Source organism: Cervus elaphus, chromosome 11, assembly GCF_910594005.1.
Source record: "Cervus elaphus chromosome 11, mCerEla1.1, whole genome shotgun sequence".
Taxonomy (NCBI): Eukaryota; Metazoa; Chordata; class Mammalia; order Artiodactyla; family Cervidae; genus Cervus; species Cervus elaphus.
Window position 1 is genome coordinate 15,403,902 of NC_057825.1, and position 10,394 is coordinate 15,414,295.

The window sequence follows — 10,394 nt, forward strand, 5'->3', positions numbered from 1 at the left end:
AAAGGGCTCGATGTAAAAAATAAAATGAGAAAAGATGGCAATGTAACCGTAGAAATGGAAATTCTAAGAAAAACTCAAGAGGAAGTGCTACAAATAAATAATGCTGTAATAGAAATGAAGAATGTTTTTGATGGCTTTAACAGCGGACTGGACATATCTAAGCAAAAACAATGTATCAATGAACTTGAAAGGAATCAACAGAGCTATGTCAAAATGCAAAGAAAGAGACATTTAAAACTAGTTCCTCATATTTCCCCTCCTAGTTTCATTGGGCACTTGATACAATTCAATTCTATTAATTATCTTAGCAACACAAGCAGAGGGTACACTTTTCTGCCTCAGTGTCTGAAGCCAGCATAACCTTAATAGTAATAACAAAACCAGATAAAAACATTGCAAGGAAGAACAACAGAACAATATATTCCATGGACTTTGATGCAAAAATCCTCAACAAAATATTGGCTAGTTACGCCTAACAATATAGAAAAAAAATTGTACACTACTGTAAAGTGGTAGTTATACCAGATATGCAAAGTTAATTATCTGTGTTTCTCACTGGTCCGTTTGTATTCTTGGTTTCTCACCTATTTCTTTTAACTTTAACAATAACAGCAACCACAACACATCTATGACAATCTCATAATTAGATACTTATTTTTCCACAGCTGAGGCAAATCCAGTGCTGCTAAGTTCCCCTGCTTATCATTATAGATATGCCATCAAGAAAATTGGAGGAGAAATTGAGGGAACACAGAATCTTATCTTGAGGATGCTCTGCCCAAATCTATTCTTCATGGTTTCGCGATTGTTATGTTTTCCATAAAATTGATCTCCATGTAGACCGTTATGGTGAATTTCACAACAGCTAATACAATTACCCCCAAATGGAGAGAAGGAGCACTGTGAGAAAGTGTGATTTTAGTGAAGAAAGAGTTACCCGGGGGGTCATACCAGTTTCCAGTCTTTTCAAGGAGCTTGGAGTGAACATGTGTTGGAGGTGAGAATTATATTGAGGAGTCTTCATTAACAGCTGTTTTTGATCAGGGATTTAGAAGTTAGCACCTGTAATAAAGTGAGAATTGAATTTGGAATGGATTACCTACCTTGAATAGAAGTGTTATTGGGCAGAGCTTAAAGCAGTTGCTAAGAGGTCTGGAGGAAAGCCACTGGAAGGGCCGTCTTTCTAGCTGGACAGCCCCAGGGGCATCAGATTTGTCACCTTCCTGTTGTATAAGCTTGAGCTAACACTTTACACCTCTGAAGCCTCAACCCCCATTAGCCAATGGTAGTTATAACACTGACCTGGCAAAACTGATGGAAAAAGTCAATCTAATAAGAACATAAGGCATCTAACACAGTCTCTAATACATAGGAAGAACATTGAAGTTACTCAAACACTCCCTATAAAAGTTTCCTATTTCAGCTCACTATGATAAACACTTCTTAAAATATCTAGAGCCCTAAAAAGTTATTCCAGAAAATATGGCCTCTTTTTCTATTGTAGATAAGCTATTATTATCTTAAAATGACTGTTTTTAAAAAATTTGTTTTTAATTGGAAGATAATTGGTTTACAATATTGTTTTTGCTTCTACCATAATTGAAAAACTCAGGGTGATTGGAGCACAGATGGTAACCATAGTCCTCTTTGAGTTCAAACACATGCATTTAATAAAATATTAATAACAGAGTCTTTATGAATTACACAGAAAACCAAGTCAAGGAGATAACCATAGCATAAAGGAAGGAAGGGCCCAGAGAGCAGGTGAGGAGCAACCAAGGCACTTGACCAGGTACTGATGTCAAGGAAAGAAAGAGAAGACCGAAAGGAAGAAGATGTATAAAACCACGAGATGCTGGGATGAATTCTACCTGAAAGGAAGGTTTAGAGTCTCTTTTTGTGTTATTTTGGGCTATCCGAGAATGGGAATTCTTTGGAGATATGTTCAGTCTCTGCTCTTAAGGAGATGAAAGTCCAGCAGGGAGATAGATGATGGATAGTGACCACTGAACTGAATCTGCTCACACGCAGCAGTGAGCACAGGCCCCCGAGCACCATGGCGCTCCAGAGGGGATGGACGGTGGTGGATGAAGGTGAGAGAGGGGAACAGAACTGAGGTTCTGAATTGGGGCGCTCCAGTGAGATAAGTCCTTGTTTGGCCTCATGAAGACCTTTATTGGCCGACTGTTCCAGTCTGAAAGTGCTGGTCTAATATGCTGGTCTACCAGCATAGTGGGTAGAATTAACCTCCAGTTGATATGGAAGCCCACCAGAATTTAACTCCCCGAAGGCAGAGAGTCATTCTGGTTTACAGATGTGCAGTGTGCAGCACACAGGCTTCCACGCTGTAGGAACTTAAAAAGTGTTTGCCGTTGTTGAATAGAGAACCCTATCAAAGATGAGCTATGGTAAATTGGGAGACTCGAGTTTCTCCTCCAAGGACCACTCAGCCTTAACTCCAGGAGGCCAGTGCAACGTAGGAAAAGCACAAATGTTGATGGAGGACCCTCTGTCCATTGGAAATCTGCTAAAATTTGGCTTAACTGCACCTCAACGGACTGTTGATAAAATGCTGACTTAGCATTTCTGCAAGGTCCTGTTTCCCTACTGAGAAACAGAAGCCAGGTGAGAAGGCTGGCCCATTTTTAGGTCTGCACAGTGACGCGTACATAGCACATGCATACACACTTCTGCACATGTATGCACACATACAAGCCAGAGTATCCATGTATCTGGGATATTTGTTCACATGCCTGGGTTGGTGGATGAAGTTGGAGGCATGTGTCACTAAGTTTTTCTAAGCTCTAGGTGCTTGTGGGACACTTTAATAATAAATCATACTAACTTTAATAATAGCTTCACCAGGATGGGCCTCTGCTTGTACCTGCTGTAACATATTTTACCTGCTATCACATCACACGAGTTACATATTCCCCCCAAGAGTTGTTAGAGTGCCAGGGATCCCATTTTGCTCAGAGATTCTTCTCTAAGAGTTTTCTGCCCATTTCCCTCTGGATGCAAGGTGCCCACAAGGTTACTTGGTCTGTGTCTCACCAATGCCATGAGGCCACCCCCTTCCACCAAAGGGCTGAAATATAGGCCAGATGGGTCTATGTTAATAGCTGTGGACCTCTTTGCAGTTATTGATGGGGCAAAGTGACACTGAGTGTATTAGAGAATTAAATTTTTTAAGAACTTATTCAATTAGAGATCATCATTATGCAAATATTTTTGACTGTTTGACCCTAATAAGATAAGAATAGCTATTTTGACCCTATAAACTAGATACCAAGAAAACTGTTGACACCACATGTTGAGAAATACAAAAAGTTACAAGAAGTTTATACTGACATTGATTAATTTTGTCTTAAATATTTGCTAGGGTGGATACTCTTAAACTCAGCTTCCCAGACTGCATTTTCATACAACATAAGCAAGTCATTTTTATTTTCTTTCCATTGTGCTTTTACTGAAGAGCAAGTAAAGTTGACTATTAAGGAAATACCATTTTTATTTTAAAGTGAAGGTTTACTATATTTATATTTTAATGCAAAGCCAATTTATAAAATATAGATGTATAATAGGAATAATTTCCCCAAGTTTACTTTTTCAAGAAAATTTTACTGATTTGTGCCTGCCAAGAAGTTTTTATTGTTTTATTGCTTTTTAAACAAGTATACTTTATTTTCTGTGTTTCAAATGTATGCTTTTTCTGAAGTGTTTTTGTTTGTTTGTTAGTTTTTGCAGTTCTTAATGCTACTAAGATATAAATAGCAGATTAGGTGAAAAGTTTGTTCAGGTTTTTCCCTAACATTCTTGAACCCACTTTTTAACCAATCTGATATTTAGGCAGTTCTTTTGTTTATAATAATTTCTTCATGTTCCATTTTAGCTATTATTCATCTATTTTTTTTATTTTTAAAACCTTTAGCAATAATAGTCACTATACACTTTATAGAGGCTGTTAGTATCCATTTACTTGTTGATGTGAAAAAGAGAAATCACTAGAATGATAAAGACACAGGACTGGAGGGCATGTTGGAGCAAGAAAAAAAGATCCCTCTCCCACATTTTCCACCCATGTCAGTCATGCCAGACTGTTGCAAATACTATGGGTGGCCCCCACTAGCCTCAACATTTTCTGTATGAGTAAAACAACATTTTCAGGATTTAAACCATCAAATGAAATGCTACAATCACAAAGTAGCTGTCATTGCAGAATAGCAATTAAAAAGAAAAAAATTATAAAGATACAGATAATTTATATTGGCTTGTGTGACTGCTAAGTCACTTCAGTAGTGTCTGACTCTTTGTGACCCTCTGAACCATAGCCCACCAGGCTCCTCTGTCCATGGGATTCTCCAGGCAAGAGTACTGGAGTGGGGTGCCATGCCCTCCTCCAGGGCATCTTTCCAACCCAGAGATCGAACACGTGTCTCTTGCATCTCCTGCATTGGCAAGCTCCTATTTTAAGCCAATGATACATCTTTCTGGATTTGCTCTCTATGCTGACAACTGTTAGTGTCAGAAGTTTGCCATTTTTCCACCACACCCATTTTCTGGACTTTTCTGACGGCTCCAGTTCACTCCAGCAAGGGCCTCTCTCTTGTTCCTTCAGGAAATGGATGATAGCAGTGGTTATTAGAGGATGTTTATCACCTATACTTTAAAAAAGCCACTTCTGTGGTCTTTGCCAATTTCTGTGATGCAAATGCTGCCACTGTTGCTGAATTCAAACCACCAATTTGACCAAATTTGAAGATGAGAAGAAATGCATACATCACTGGTAGACGCAGACTCCAGTCACACTGAGGGCTGCCAGCTTCTTCAACGCTCTGGGAGGTGATCAGATGAGAAGTTCATCAGAGGAATAGGGACTCTTCCCCAATGTCTGGAGGGGAGAAGGGAAGGGGTGGTGCTGGGTAAGGCAGAATATTATGTTGGACTCTGGAGTGAACATTCTAGGGTGAGCTTCCAGGTGCTAATGGAAGAGGGTACTAAGCATATTGACCAGTGGAAATCAACTTTGAAGTTTCAAGCATATTTCTCAGTTATTTTCAAACTCATCATAAAATCCACATAGTGGCTCTTTTTTTAAGTGCATACTTAGTTTCAACTCACATGAACTGGATTAGTCCTTCTAGGGGGATGCTTGTGAAATGATAGTTCAGCAAGTGAGCAAGACTGGGAAACACAGAATTTGAATCCTTGACTTGGAGTGTGTTTACCTAAGGGAGACCAAGCAGAATGGTGTCTCCCTTCCTTCACTGTGACTGAACCACCTCAGGAAATGGACAAATTCTGTTGCTTAGCAGCCATCCCATAGATTCAGATTCCACTTGTTTGGGCTGGGAGCTGGGGGAGATTGGACATCTGTAGGTTTCAAGAGCACCCCAGGAGAGTCTAATGTGCAGCCCCTGGTGGGAACCACCAACAGGTGGACTGAGACTGGAGGCGCACTCAGAACTAGAGGAAAATTAATGCTTTAAGTGAGAGCATAAAAGATCACAACTGCGGCTTGTACAACCAGGAGTCTGTGTGACTCAATAAACTTCGGCCTCCCTCAGAGCTCCTGGCTGCTTCCCTTCTGTGTCCCCAGCACTTAACCGGTGGTTGGCATATGGGAATCCTACAGTAAATGTTGAGTGAGTGAGTGTCCTAATTGGCTTACCTCATTAATAACTTGGTGATAATGTGTTGATTAATGCATTATCTTGTTCTGAGTATCATATTTACATTTCTACAAGACCATCTGCAGACAATGACTTAACCCAAAGAAATGCCTCCCCCGCTGGGAAGGCAGGTGGGGAAGGCATTTTTGATTACGCTTTCTGTTTCATACAAATTGTATCATGTGGGTCGCTTATTACTATTAAGTGAAGTCTAGTGTCCCAGCATAGTTTATTTTTTAAAGTGCTTATGAGACATCAACTTCCCAGCTGCAAGGTGCAGCCAAGGCTTCTGGAAGAGTTATTTTAGAAAGAGCTCTAACATAGATATCATGTGCATATCTATTTTATTTTTCCCAGAGTATAATTGCTTTAGAAGGTTGCGTTAGTTTTGCTGTATGATTCATGTACACACATAAATCAGCTGTGTGTGTCCATATCTCCCCTCCCTCTTGAGCTTCCCTCACCCCCATCCCACCTGTCTAGGTCATCACGGAGCACTGAAGTGAGCTCCCTGTGGTATACAATGGCTTCCTGCTAGCTTCACACTATTACACTTACACATAGTAGCGTCCTATGTACAATCCCAGCTCCCAGCTAACCCCACGCTCCCCTTCCCTGCTCCCTATCTACCTATTCATTCTCTGTATCTGTGTCTCTATCCCTACCCTGGAAAGAGGTCCATCTGGACCCTTTCTCTAGATAAGCAGTTCCAGACATTTTAGTGTCAGATAAGGTAAATCAAAAAGTAGCATTTTCTTCCTAGGGACAAGAGATTATTTCATAATTATAAACAAGGATTTAATCCAATGTAGATTTCTCATTCTTGGTGTACACTGGCTTTGGAGTCTGAACATAGAAGATATTCAAGGATGCTCCTGGCACCGGTGGTTTACTTGATAAATAGCATGAGTCGTATTCTGCACGCTGACTGCCAGTTACGAAGGAATCAGGGCCCGCCTGCTCTCAGTCTGCTTCTCCCACGTGTCTTGCCTTTTTCTCCGTTGTTCTCTTTGTTTTCTCAATGACAATTAGAATGGAATCCAATGATTGAGAACGGCTTTTTGCTTACTGCCAATCGTTCTGCTTTGATTACTCTAAAGTGAGCAATCACCCGGTCTGCGGTGCACAGGAAACATGCCCTTGCAGGGTCTGTCTGTCTCCCTCAGCCTTCTCCACCTGGGTTTTGAGGGAAGGCTGACTGGATACACCCCCTGGGTGGATACAGGTTATGTCAAATCTACGCATACATCCACCTAGATCTGGACCCTGTGTCTCTGGTTGCCAACTCATGGTGACTCTGTCCTCGGAGAGCATTGGCCAGTGTCTGGAAATGGTTTTGGTTGTCACACGTGGTGGGTGAGAAGGGACTCCTGGTATCTAGTGGTGGAGGCCAGACGCATTGGAAAACATCCAACTTGCCCAGGACAGCCCCTGAAAGTGAAACTCTCCAGCCCCAAACATCAATAGCCCAAGAGAAGCTGATGGATATCTATGTTCACGTCTATCTCTGTATATCTCAGAGTGACACATCCCTGGACAAGAGCTGCAAACGGTTCTCTCCGTCTCTGTCTCCTCCGACCCAGTCAATTCCTGGAGGGCAGAGATGGCCTCATGCTCTCGGAACTGGCACATAACCTAGCACCGCCCTTTAGACAGAGATGCACTGTGATGCTTCCAGAAGTGAAACCTGAGAAGCCAGCAGATTTTCTGCCCCCATCACCTCCCCCATTGACCTCACCTTGCTATATAAAGTAACTTGTTTTGTTTGGCACCTTCAAGGCTCTATAAAAGTAGACACGATGCCTTCAGGATGGATCATTGTAATCCTCTACCAGCACCTTGGCTTAAACCACCATGCTGTCTAACTACATCCCTGAGTCAGACGAGACATTCTCTGACAAAGACGAGGGTGAGAACTTCACAGCCGTCCTTGACGTCCTCCTTCCTTCCAGCACTCGGCCTCCGGCTAGGCTTCCCCAGCTCTTCTGTTTGCTGTCTAACCCTGCCTGGCAGCTAGCAGGTGCTTGGCAAACAAGGCAGGCAGCCCTCAGCGGTCCAGCTCCATCCCGTTTTGTCCTCTCTCCCCGCTGCGGATGGACGGCACACACTCCTTGTGTGACCCCACACACACCATGGCATTGCACGCCTCTCGACCTTGACACCTGCTCTCGTTCTAGAGATGCTGCTTGGCCGCTTTGTTTCCTGGTTACTGCCGCGTCCTCTGTCAGGACACCACTCCAATTCCACCTCCTGGGATGACTTGCATGGTGGTCCTGGTTCAGGGAGGCGCCTCTGCCTGTCTTAGAGCGGGAACCCCATTCTGTTCTCTTCCGCATGAAACCGTTTCCGCCTGAGCCCATCCGCTCCTGAGTGAGTAGAGTGACAACACTTTAGCGTCCATCACCTCAGTGAACAGCGACAGCGGCACCAGTGAACTGGCCTGGCCCACAGCGGTGTCCACACACACACACACACGTTAACAAAACTCTGCCTGGTTTCGGAAGGACTAGTGACCTATTAGGAAAATGAAACCACTGTGTGAATTGTATGCAGACTTTCTTTGAAGGGCAGCACGGATCTCTAAGAGAACAACAATCATCGGTACATTTGTTTATTATATTTTCTTATAGCAAAGAAACAAGTTCATCAGGACAGTGGGAGGCAGAAGGAGAGAAGGAGAAAGTCTTGCCAATCTGGGCTGTAAAACACGAACAGAGACTTTAAATACCTTCCACCCTAATCCTGAGTCTTGTCGGCATGCTCTGGAGACCAGACAGAACCCTCGGCTTCTGCATATGGGTTCACTCACACAGGTCTCCAGTCAGGCAGTCAACCACACTCTGTACACTCGGAGGAGCTGGGGACAACACACAGAGGGAAAGCCTCATGCCCCTGGGGTCTGGCTGTGTCTGCAGAGGACATGCTTTTGTCCAGGGTACCTGGGTGTATTTCCAGATGTCCAAGTACTGCATAGAGGAGGAGTAGATGACTCAGATCACATGCTGTGTGGTCCAGATTCATAAACATGAATGAAAATAATATTTTTTTTCTCCAAATAATATTTTTTTTCTCCAAAGACGCAGCATCACTGGGTGGAAAGGCTTTGGAATCAAACAGCTTTCTCTCCCTAGCTTTGGTGTTGATTTTTTATCCTCAGTTTATTAACTTAGGTCATCAGTACTCTTGCAAGACTGCTTAGAGGGTGAAGTGAATAATGGGGACACAGTTCAGTTGCTCAGTTGTGTCTGACTCTTTGTGACCCCATGGACTGCAGCATGCCAGGCCTCCCTGTCCATCATCAACTCCTGGAGCTTGCTCAGACTCATGTCCATTGAGTCGGTAATGCCATCCAACCATCTCATCTTTTGTCATCCCTTTCTCCTCCTGCCTTCAATCTTTCCCATCATCAGGGTCTTTTCCAATGAGTCAGTTCTTCGCATCAGGTGGCCAAAGTACTGGAGTTTCAGCAAGGAACACTTTCCGAATGCTTCGTGCCCTTAACTGACATTGTAGCTCTTTTCTTTAGTCGCTCAGTTGTGTCTGACTCTTTTGTGACCACATGGACTGTAGCCTGCCAGACTCCTCTGTCCATGGGATTTCCCAGGCAGGAATAATGGAGTGGGTTGCCATTTGCTTCACTAGGGGATCTTCCCAACCCAGAGGCTGAACCTGTGTCTCCTGCATTGGCAGCCAGGTTCTTCACCACTGAGCCATCGGGAATTAGCTACTATTGCTACTATTACAGGCTTTCCTGGAGGTTCAGATGGTAAAGAATCTGCCTGCAATGCAGGAGACATGGGTTCGATTGCTGGGTCAGGAAGATCTCCTGGAGCAGAAAATGGCAACCCACTCCAGTATTCTTGCCTGGAGAATTCCATGGACAGAGGAGCTCGGTGGGCTACCAACCATAGGGTTGTAAAGAGTCGGACACGAGTGAGCAACTAACACACACACACACACACACACACACACACACTACTATTATACCACTAGCACTGCTATTCAACCATAATGTAAGAATGGGGAAAGGATGTCTCAATCGCAGGCTTATTGTAAAGAGAGATCTGGTATCAAATGTCGTCATTCTCAAAGCGGTAATTTTGCCCCCAGCCCCCTGGGAGAAATCTGGCAAAATCTGGAGACATTTCATCATTGTCACAGTTAGTGGGTGCTGCTGGCACATAGCGGGTGGAGGCAGGGATGCTGCTAAACGTTCTGTAACGTGCAGGGCCGCCGCCACCTCGCACAACTGTCCAGCCCAAATGTCAGCAGTGCCAGGTGGAGACATGCTGATGGAAGGTGCTGTGCTGGGCCCACACACAGGGTGAATGGTTGCAGCCCTGCTCTCATCCACAGCGACACCTCCTCACACTCACCATGCCTGCCATCACATCTCGAGCACTACTGTTGCACTACTATTTCTGATCAGGGGCTGATTTGCAGGGATAAAAAGCAATAACAACTTGATGCCATCAAACCACTTTCATGGGAAGCCTCCTGCCCCCTGGGACCTGGACATCTTGTCTTTCCTTTCCTTCTCCTGCTGAACCAGCTGGGGAAACCAGGCTCTCCTGAGTGCAGCTGGGACTGGGGAGCGGGCCACATTGGCGCCAGGAGCCAGCAGAGCCCCATCCCGGGGGGCTGGGAGTCATGGCCCGGGGCCTGCTGAGTGCAAAGTCCCCAGCAAGTCTGCTTCCCAGGAAATCCTGCTGCTGAGCCCAC